The following is a 12,191-nucleotide window of genomic DNA, read 5'->3' on the forward strand; positions in this document are numbered from 1 at the left end:
AATTGCATCTTGGGAATATAAAGGAGTTAGAACAGAAGCCAGTAGGAAATAGGATATTTTCTCATATTCTCTGTACAAGGATCTTCACCTGTCATCTTCCTCTTGGTGTTTGATTAAATTAAGGATATTAATTCTATTTGTCCCAAAATAATGTCACACACAATAAAGTTTTATCTTTGCAACTGGCTGTGTAAAAACATCTACAGATGAAAACTCACAGTCTTCTGTGCATATGGCCTAACTGAATCTGCATGTATGTGAGCACTTACATAAAAGCACCAGTCTCTCCCTTTTCTTTCCCTCCCTCCCCTCTACCTTCCCTACTCTCTCACCCCATGCCTATCACCATTTAAGAAGTGATCCGGCCTTTTAGTAAATACCAACATTCTAAAACGACATATGCTATAATTAATAAAATAATAATGAGTCAAATCCACGGCCTCCCAGCTCAAGGGACTGGGTTATCAGACACATTCCATTCCTTTCCAAAAGCCATGCTCGCCTCCCTTTGTTGCTCCTCTCAGAGAACCACTCAGATGTATTCTTTGATCAACAGCATCCCAAACAAGCCTCTCTTGCAACAGATATCTAGTTCCAGTGGTTCCCACAGCCAGGCCACATCCCTCTAGCCCAGTGGTACCCAGGCAAGCTTCTCTCTACATCCTGAGTCTAAGGCCCAGTTGCCTAGGCAGGAGAATAGCTGAGTGAAGAATGACTATCCTTGCATTTCATTTGCTTCTCCTTCCCTCGCCTCAGTCTCTGGAGGTTTTCCCAGCATGGTCCTTGTACCTGGTTCCAACAGTAACCCAAACTTTTTCCATATTCTTCATGCCAGCAGAGGGAGTCTTAGAAGTCCCTTCTGCAAGAACTTTTTATTTTTCTTGCTTTCCTCTCTCTTTTCACCTTTCCATTTCCTTTGGATCTTCTCTCCTTTCCATTACCCTATTATTTTGGCAATCTGAACTCTTCAAGACAGTCCTGCTTCCGATTTTTCTCTGAATGCCCAGTTCTCTGTATGTCACCATCATCAGCTCTGTCATCATAGCTCATATTTATTGAGCACTTAGGTTCCAAGTGCCATGCTAAACTTTCAATTTAGTGATTCTGCATGTTCCTCACCAAACCTCTGTGAGGAGAGGTACTATTAGTTGCCCTGTTCTATAGATAAAGCAGCTGAAACAGAGTTTACAGAAGGTTTACATATCTTGCCCAAGGTTACATGGCTAGTAAATGACAAAACCAGGATTCAGAACCAGGTATGTCTAGACGCCAAAGCTCATGCACTTAACCACTACACTCTATGACATCAACTACTCCCAGACCACGTGGCCTCAAAATATGGGCCCCAATATCCTGATTTAGATTTATCAGTGGGCTGCTTGGGCATTTTCAGTCATACTGAAGAAGTTTGCTGAATGAAATCCAAAATGCCTAGGAGTAACTTTAATTAGAACCATGTGAGACCTACAAAAAGAGAACTATAGAACTTTATTGAGAAATATATTAAAAAGACTTGAATAAGTAGGGAGACATACCATGTTCCTGAACTGGAAGGCCGAATGTGGTAAACAGAAATTGATTTGCTCTTAAATTATTTATAATTTTAGTTGAATTCTAATCAAAACAAAAAAGGAATTCATCTGGGGACTTGACAAAATAATCTTAAGATTTAGTAAAAAAGAAAAAAGTGAAAGAAAATTGCACAGAAAACTTTGAAAAACAAGAGTAATGAAGAGAAATTAGCCCTACCAGATATGAAAATTTTCATTTATACTCATTGCATTCAAAATACATGTTATAAAGCTATAATTATTAAAGCACTAGGATACTGGAACAAATTTAGATATACAAATCAATGAAAACATATATTCTCCCATGCTGATCCTACTATATACATATACACATAATACACACACACACACACACATATATATATAAGATATATATATATATATATATACATATATATGATAAAGGAGGCATCTCGAATCAAGGGGAAGAAAAAGTTTATTAATAAATGGTATTGGGACATGTAGTTAACTATCCAGGGATAAATAAATGAAATTCTTAGTATATACCATAAAGTAATTTATAGATGGATTATTAAGTTAAATTTTCAAAAATTCAAACCATAGAACTAGAATAAAATAGAAATAAATATTTATCAACTCTCTAACAGGAAAAGAAATTTCTAAATTTAGAAATAATGAAATAATTTATAACATTAATAAATTTGACTTTATACATATTAAAAACTCCTCTAAAACAACTAAACCATTCAATCATCCCATAATCAAACTTAAAAGGCAATTTAAAAACAGATTAAAATATTCATAATAGTAAAACTAATAATACAAATAAAGATTACTATCTTTTAACATATAAATCACTCATATAAATCTATAAGGAAAAGACTAATACTCAAAATGACTGGACAAAATACTGAACAAAATATTCATTGGAATCATACCATATTTCAAGAAATGTGCTAGGCACTAGGGAATGTAAAGTTTATAAGAACTAATCTGCCTTTTCAAGTTTGAAATCTATAGGGAGATAAAGATGAAATAAGGCAACACAACCAAGTGTTATAGCTGCTATGATAGAATGAGCTAGAAGTGGAACACAAGGAAGGTAGTGGTCAATATTACCAAGATAAGGGGAATCAAATTTCATAGAAGAAGTGACTCTTGACCTAATTTTGAAAGATGGGTAGATGTTCCCCAGCTGGACAGGAGATGGTGTATGAGGGTATTCCAGAAAGAGAGAGCAACTTTAATAGACCAAGAAATATGATAGGTGTGAACATATGTGTGTGTGTTTCTATATGAGTGTATGATGTTGGATGGTGGCGAGACCTTTAGCTGGAGCCACTAAAGCTATACTTATAGGCCATGATGTGGCAGACCTTACTCTTTATCTCCTAGGCAATGGAGAGTCCAAAAGCTGTAAGCAAGCAATGTTGCGAACAAGTATGCATTTTAGAAGAAGACACTCTGATTTCAGGAGAAAGGAAATACTAGCAGACAGCAAGATCGAAGGTCCTAAGACCAGTAGGGAGGTTGTTAAAGCAAATCAGGCTAGACATGTTATGTTAAGACCCTAATTTAAGACAATAGCACTGGGGAAGGAAAGGGCATTATTCAAAAGATGCTGAGGACAATCCACAAAAGAAATCCAAGTAGCTAATATGGAAAACGTGTAAAACTATATCGGTAATCAAGGAAATACGAATTAAAAATTTTAAAGATACCATTTTCAAGATATGACATAAATCAAAATGTCTTAAATGCGACAACATACAATATTAACAATGTTGAAGTTAAACCTACTTTTACACATTGTCTCACTAACCACCTAAGTTTCAAGTAATATGAAAATGGTTGTTAATTGTGGTATATCCACTGGATGGAGTATGACACAACTATTACAAGGATACTTCTGAAAATTTGTAATGACATGGGTAAATGCTATGACATAAGTATCCATAATCATACATTCAGTCAACAAACACTTATTGATCACCTAGTATGTACCAGCCGCTTGGTAGAGGCTGATTGTGCAACAGTGAAAATTATATAAATGGTTTACATTCTTAAGACGTTTAGTATCTAATGGGTGAACAACAAAATAAATAATTTATTTAAACAAACAATAAAAAATGGTGAGAAATGCTATGAAGGAAGAGACCATGGTGCCATGATTGAGAATAAAAGGTAGGATTGGGTGAATATACCGAAGTGAAGCAGCTAGGGAAGGTATCTCCCAGATGAGATTTCAACTGATATTTGCAGATGAAAAGGAGACAGCCACATGAAGACCAGAAGAAATAACAGTCAAGGCAAAGGGAAAAGGCAGTGCCAAGGCACTGAGAAGGGAAAATGTAGGAAGTGTTTGATTAATTTAAAGATCCTTTGGACTCGGAAGCAGTGAGATAATGACGGGAATGGTAGAATGGTGGGCAGAGGCTTGACCAATCAGGGTCTTGTAGGCCCTGGAAGAAAATATTAGCTCTATTCTGAGTGCAATGGAAAGATATTTCTATTTGTACTTTTCAAAATAGGGATAATGTCTACATGGTCCAAAAGTCCAAACAATATAAAAAAAGATTTACTGCAATGAGTCTTGCTATTACTCCTGTACTTATCCACCGGATGTTTTCCTTACTCATCCACGGGTAACCATTTTCATTAGCTTCTTATGAATCCTTTCAGAGTTGTGATGCAGATACAAATATAGATTGTTGTTTCATCCCTACATCATACGCCAAAAGTTACATACCATACTTACTATTATATACATTGGTTTTTTTCACTTAATAATATATCTTAGAGCTCTTTCTATTTCCTTGCATGGCTGCCTTCCTTATTCATTTTCATAGTTGTATAGTACTGTATCATATGGATGTACCACCATTTATTTAAGTAGTTAATGGTTATTTAAGAATCTTTATCATGTAATATTATGTGTCTTTTAGAAAGATGATGGATGCTGTGTAGAGAATGGGTTAAAGGTGGCAAAAGTCAAGAGACTATTGTCATAGCCAAGTACAAGAAGATATTGGTAAGCCCAAGGGATAGCAATACAGAAATAAGAAGTGGATCAATCTAAGGATATTAATGTAGGTGAAATAGGCAGGACTTGGTGATATGTTAGATGTGAGAGGTAAGGGAAAGGGAGGGATGAAGGATGACTCCTTACTTTTTGGATTGAGCCACTGGTGCAGAGTGGGACCACTTGCTGATATGTGCAAGACTGGAGGAGGTGAGTGTGGGAAGGGGAAGTCAAGAGCTCCGTGCAGACCTTTTGGCTTTGAGATGCTTATGAAACATTCAGGTATAAATGTCAAGTAGGCGGCTGGATTTGTGAACCTGAATCTTAAAGAAGTTTGTGTTAGAGATAGAAATATGGGAGATAGCTGCATGCCAACTGGTTTGAAACTCCCTGAAAACATGAATGTAAAGTAAGAAAAGAAGAGGAAGACATTAGCTTTGCAGAATCCCAATATTTGATGGTCAGATAAAAGAAGTTGACAAAGGATGCTAAGAACAAGTGGGAAGTGAATCAGAGGAAAACTAGGAGAAGGTGGTAACAAAGAAGCCAAGGGAAGTGAGTGTTTCATGGAAGAAGTGGCAGACTGTGTGGGACGCTGTTGATAGGTGAAAACAGATAAGAACAAAGAATGGTAAATTAAAAAGTCAGATTACTGAATAGTACTATATATATGTGTATTTGTGTTTATATATTGTACAGATATTATATGTACATATGTGTTTGTATACAATGTATGTTTATATACAATTATGCGTTTATATACAATTAAACAAAAATGTGTTTATATTCTATAGATGTGTTTATATACTATACACATATTACATATATTTGTGTTTAGGTATTGGACAGACACACATATACATATGTATACATATGCAAATGTATACTTACATACATATATACACACATATATCCACACACAGATACATATGCATATATAATGATGCGCAGAAATATCATTATGTGTAGAAAATAACTTGAAAGGAATATGTTAAAATGTTGTCAATAATCAATTTTCTGTATGTTTTCCTAGTTTTCTATGATGAATATTTATTACTTTTATAATGGAAAACTGCACTTAAAAATAAGAGGTTTCTCAGCTGATCTTGATGTGGCCCTCACTTGGAAATAGAAATGCAGTATGACTATGCATCTGTTGGAAGAGTATGAAAATCGCTTGTTTGAGAAATAAAACCTGTACCTTCTGAGTGGCTTCTCCAACAGGTGGATGCTATGATGTGGGTAGGAGAGAAGAGGTGGAATGTGGGATAGGAAACCCCGGCCCTTCTGCAAGCTCTTAAGCCTTCTATTTCTTTTTCTACTCTAACTTCACCAAGGGTCGCACTGCTGTGGCTCTTATCTTGAAATTGGAGCAGCCTAAGACAGATTTTCTTCAATGCAAACAAGATAAGCTTAAAGAGTTCAACTTGAGCCCCTGCCTATTAGGAGCTGCCTCTAAAATTTTCATCACACTAATCCCCCTGGTGCAACACCAAGTCTCCAGGATATCATCCTGAAGGTAGCAACACTGATCCACCCACAGATTTCCATCTTGCCCTTTCACAGATACCACAGTGGTCCCTGCCTTGACCAATCCAAGAAAATATTCCCCAGAACACACATGAAACCCACATGACTAGTCATCTATCCAGATGGCTATAATGCTGCATTTGGCTAGCACCCTGTCAAGGTGGAGGATTTGTATGCCGGAGTCAGACTTTGATGTGCTAAGCTCATCCGAAAGCAGTTTGGGGCCTAGGTTGGCTACCAGGGCTCAAAACGTCCAAGCCAGAAGGAGAATAAAGGGGTGGCTTGTATCTGAATAAATTAGCATGAGGTAGCAGTCAAGCTGGGCACAGGTTGCCCAAACTGAAACTGTCCCAGGCTAACTGTAGTAGGTTGAATAATAGCCCCCACTTCCAAAAAAGATACCAAGTCTTAGTGAGTCTCTGTAACCTGTGAATGTTACCTTATATGATGAGAACAGATTTTGCAGGCGTATTTAAAGATCTTGCGATGGGTTTTCTGGGTGGACCCTAATGGCAATCATGTATAGCTTTATAAGAAAGGTGAAGGGAGATCTGACACACAAAGAAGGGGAGAAGGCAACATGTCCACAGAAGCAGAGTTTGGAGTGATGGGGCCACAATCTAAGGACTGCCGGCAGCCACTATAAGCTGGAATACACAAGGAAGAGATTCCCCTATGGAGCCTCTGGAGGGGATGGGGCCCTGCCAACACCTTGAGTTCAGCCCAGTAAATCTGACTTTGGGAGAATCAATTTCTGTTATTCTAAGCCACCAAATTTGTGTTGTTACAGCAGCCACAAGAAACTAATACAGTAGCTTACCAGTTTTGTTATGGGAACTGGGATATACTCAAAACTGAGTCAGAACATCTGGATTCAAATCTTTGTTCTGTTAATTAGGCTAGTCTTTTCACCTCCCCAGTCTCGGTTTTTCGATCTTTAAGTTAGAAATAATCATGTCTAATTTATAGGGGTCTTTGGAACATCAATAACCACAATGGCTAATGTTTGCTGGGGCTTACTCTGTGCCATGGACAGCACCAGGCACTGGTCATACATTCCCTGCTTTACTCCTCATGACCATCCTTGCACATAGGTATTGTGATCCGCTTTTTATAAGAAAGGTGAAGGGAGACAAGTGAAAAAATGGGGCTCAGACAGATTCTGTGATTTTCCCAGGGGTACACAGCTATGAGACAGAGACAGGACTCACATCCAGGGCCGGTTGACCTCAGAGTCTGCACTCTCCATTACATGGTTCTCCTAACTGTCAGAGTCTGCCTGAATGACATTACATGAACCCAAGGGAGGTTAAAAGGCTTTGCAAAGTATAAAGTACTGAAAAACGTAGGATGATTTGAAAGGATATTTGGAGTGTTCATTTCATTCTTAAATTTGGACATAGAAACACAGATATGAGCACCTTTAAGAATTGTAATAACTATGTATAGTGTCAGGTAACTAGACTAATTGGAGGGGGAATCACTTCGTAAATTATATCAATGTCTAACTACTATGCTGTACACCTGAAACTAACATAAAAAAATACTGAATGTCAACTGTAATTGAAAGTAAATTTTAAAGAAATTTAAAAAGAAAAAAAAGAGAATCGGCCTCCTTAAAATGGGAATTGGTGTAAAGAAAGAACAATGGTTGACCCTTATCCTCAACTTCTGAACTACTCTAGGTGATCGCTCCCAAGAGAAAAAGCAGAGAAGAGTGCTATGCTTCTGCAAACACAAACTTGAGCGACCTCAATTAAGGGGCGAGTTTTATACCTTCAGGCCACACACACTCCGCTGAACACATTCCCTGACCTAATTCTGATTCAAATTTCTTTACATTAGCTTTAGTCTCCTTTTATTTTGTAATTGTCTAATCTGTAATTTTCGAAACTTGTCTAAAATTCTTGCTATGGTATGTTCATTCACAGGAATCCAATATCTCCAGGAGCCTGTAACACCTGTACTACACTGTATTTATATCAACATACTTTCTTTATTTCTCTTTCTCTTCCCAGACTACCCAGAATGCACTCCAAGACAGGAGATAGGTAGCTTGTTAAATTCACACATGCCTTTAATTAAATTAGAAGATAACTTCAGGGTAGTTCAAAACCCAGAATTGAACCCTAAGTCCTAACTTGTAAATTCTAAATCTTTACTGCTTTGACACCATTTTCTAATAACTGCAAGACAGGCTGGAATTGAACGGCGTCTATGGTTGGCTTAATGAAGTTAAGGGGAAAAGGCTCATTAATGCAGCTTTGGAAGTAACTTCCATTTTCTACATCACAAGACATGATTTTACCATCTTTCAGCACTAACATTAAAATCTTTTCGATTCTACCAAGATGCCAAGTCACAGAGTGTGTGCAACTTCCTCTAATTACTTATAAAAAGCAATTGCCGTCTTATCCTTTCTCGGTGTGGGACTGCAAAAACATCTCCCTGTGAGTGGGAGCTGCTGCACTGTGGTTCCCTCTGTTTTATGTTTTAAGTAAATGGTAATTAAGAAAAGAAAGAAGGGGTGGAGAGTTGAATCAAATGCTCCCTAATAGCAGGTCGCATTCTTTCTGCTTAGAGTGACACTTAGGACATACCTTTGCCACTCATTGTTTTCTGTATGACTTAGACGAAAAAGAGTCAAATTGGTGTAAATCTTTAGTGATTCAAAGAATTGAACGGATCTATTTAAAATGTCAATCGAAGCAGGCAGTCATCATTGGGAAGAAATGATAATAGTTATACTGTCATATTTTACATTTATATCATGCCTAAGATCTTTGCGAGGCACTTTTATACTTCATTCTCATTTAAAGTGATTAAAAGCAAAACAATATCCAGAGGATATTTCTTGCCCTTGTTTCAAATTACAAGGAAACATTCTGACAGATCTGACCCTGAACTTGTATGACTTATTTCTCTCACTACCCACCAAACCTCAGCCCTGTTGGGATCTTGTCTTTATTTAACATTTTAGTATTTTGTTCATCGTGGAACCTTTTACATTCGTTTTGATTTTTTGAAATTACTGCATTTAGATGGTAATCACATCATGATCCTTGTCTTGTACCTCTTCGATTTTGTGCCCAGGGCGAGTGCCTCTTCCCACCTCACCCTAGCCTTGGCCATGACTCAGAGTAGTGTTCAGCAAGCAGCATCAACTGGGTAGGTATTCATAAGGTGATTCAACACATAGGCAAAAACATCACACAATAACATGGGCAAATTCATTGAAGGAGCAAAAGGCTAGAGTGGGAAACTCCATCACAGAGGCCAGAAGCACCACCACCAGGACTCAAATGCACGTTTCAGTAGCTGAGAGCGGATGATGTTGTGACTGTAATGTGCACCTCTGTATTCTGTGTGTCCCTGCATGTCCAGTGGCAGGCGGTGGAAAAGAGGCTACAAAACGATGAGTAAGGGTGTCCAGCTTCCCTGCCGTGGCCAGCCTGCTTATCTGAGGTCCTCCAACACATTTCTCTGTGTCTGCTCGGATCTCTGGTTGTTTGGTGAAGCCACAGCCCGCCACTGAGAAAGTCCTGTAGTCCCCTCTACCCTCCCTGTGGTTTTACTTTCCACAGTTTGAGTAGTTCAACCTCGGTCCAAAAACATTAAATGGAAAATTCCAAAATAAACAATTCATAAGGTATAAATCGGGTGCCGTTCCGAGTAGTGTGATGAAATCTTGCACCATTCCACTCCGTCCTGCCCGGGACATGGATTGCCCCTCTGTACAACATATCCATGCTGAATATGCTACCCATCGTTAGCTACCTAGCCATCTCAGTTATCAGATTGACTAGCAGTGCTTGTGTTCAAGTCACCCTTATTTTACTTAATAATAGCTACGAAGCACAAGAGTAGTTGCACTGGCAATTCGGATATGCCAAAGAGAAGCCGTCAAGTGCTTCCTTTATGTGAAAAGATACATATGTATAGGGGAAAACATAGTGCATGTAAGGTTCAATACTATCTGCTATTTCAGGCATCCACTGGTGGGCAAACGGTTTTGGAAGTGTGCCCCGTGGATAAGGAGAGACGACTGTACCTGTAAGATTTAGTTGGTTATAGCTGGACATAACCAGCTATAATTTAGTTGGTTTAGTTGGTTATAGCAGTGATTCTGGAAACTTGGCATGTCCTTTTTGGGATCTTGGAAGCTATGCCTGTGGAGTTGCTACTCCATATGTTGACTCCTATAGGGCATAAGGCTTTTAAGCCACAGTGGCTCCTGCATCCGTTAATATATCTGTGGTGTCCTTGCACCTGATCTGTATTGCTCTGTTGGACCCCTGCAAGGACGTATGCTGAAGAGGAGCATGTGATACTGCCCTGTTGACAAGCTATGGTTCCTTCCAAGTGGACCAATGTCAAACGTAGCATGTGGCTGTCTGTAGGTCTGAATATTTAACAGACCCTAAGAAGGCACCTTGTGTGCATTCCAAGTATAATTTCAAATGTGCAATTATATATAAAAAGACTACAAGAAATAATCTAAAACTTACAGGATAAAAAAGAATATATCATCTATAGCTGCTTGATTCAGTAAACATTAAGTAAACTGCAAAGTCAGGAAAGTACTGTAGTTAAAGTTGGAAGATAGTCTCAGGTCTTCTGGTTTCCGATGACTGCCTAAACATGCATGTTTATTTCTCTGTCCTGCAAGGACCCAATCGAATCACAGTAAAGATATATTGAGAAGCAGCATAGTGTATTGGTTAGGACCAATACATATACAGTCAAGGGAGGTGGGAGATACTTTCTTTGGCAGAGCCCCCGAAAGTCTCCAAGCTCAGCAGGTACTAAGAGCAAAAGTGGGCTATGGGACAGCAATCAGGGGGATCATATTAGAAAACTGTCAATGAATAACAGAGCCTATCCATATACAGTCATGTGCCACTTAATGATGGGGATAGGTTAAGAAATGCATCATTAGGCAATTTCATTATTGTGCAAATATCAAAGAGCACACTTACACAAACCTACATGATAGTCTACTACACACCTAGGCTATGCGGTATAGCCTATTGCCCCTAGGCCACAAACCTGAACAGCATGTTACTATACAAAACAACACAAGACTAAATCAAGCACAAGAGAAAATCATGCAATCAAGAGACACAATAAACAGGAGACATATGAGACTGTTGCTAATTAGGGGACTGTTGTTAGAGTGTGATGTAAGAGATGATGATGGCTTAAATGAGAATGGTATATCGCAAAGGTTGAGAATCGATCAATTTGGGGTATATTTTGGAAGAAGAGCCAATAGAAGATGTTACATAAGGGTGAAGTAGGGGATGCAAGGAGGTAGGTATCTGAAATGATTCCCAAGTTTAGGATTTGAGCAATGATGGGTAGTTGTGCCATTTGCTGGCAAGATATGGAAAGATGGTCTACGGCCATGACACCCTGAACAAGCCTGATCCTGCCTGATCTTGGAAGCTAAGCAGGGTTGGGCCTGGTTAGTACTTGGATGGGAGACCACCTAGGAAGACCAGGTGCTGTAGGCATAATAAATAAAAAATAAGGGATTGTAAGCTGACAAGGTCCTTGCAATCTGTGAGATCAACCAAGGGTTGCCTCGCCTAAAAAAAAAAAAAAGATATGGAAAGATGATTTTGAAGGCTGAAAACTAAGAGTTGTTTTGAACAGGTTAAGTTTAAGATGGCAGGTAGACACACAGGTATCAAGTAGGTAGTTAGATATGAGTCTGCACTTCAGGGCAGAGGTTGGGACTGAGGATTTATATTGGGGAGTCATTAAATGTTATTTAAAATCATGAATCCAATGACATTACTTCATTCTGTCATGAAAAGCATACATATATCCAATATATGAATGTTTATCAGTTTTCAATTTTTGGAATCAAGCTATAGACAAGCATAGAAAACATAAATATATTAGATTGAAACACAGGAAATTGCTTATATTTCGTTATTGTGATGTACAAAAATTGATTATTTCATATGGTTCAACTCAGTAGTTACAAAATAAATTGCAAATGTTATAAATCTTGGCAACATAAAGGTAATAACATAGGAGACAAGAGTCAGAAGGCAGAGGGAGAGGTGGAGGTAAATGTGTATGTGCTAACTCATTTT

The 12,191-nt window shown here is 38.3% G+C and overlaps 1 pseudogene; it reads left to right on the forward strand.

Annotated features, from left to right (window-relative positions):
• The first annotated feature begins 11,481 nt into the window (after window positions 1-11,481).
• Window positions 11,482-11,600, forward strand: LOC120608700 (uncharacterized; annotated as a pseudogene).
• Window positions 11,601-12,191: the final 591 nt, after the last annotated feature.

The sequence above is a fragment of the Pteropus medius genome, unplaced genomic scaffold (assembly GCF_902729225.1).
Source record: "Pteropus medius unplaced genomic scaffold, Ma_sr-lr_union100, whole genome shotgun sequence".
In the NCBI taxonomy this organism is placed as follows: Eukaryota; Metazoa; Chordata; class Mammalia; order Chiroptera; family Pteropodidae; genus Pteropus; species Pteropus medius.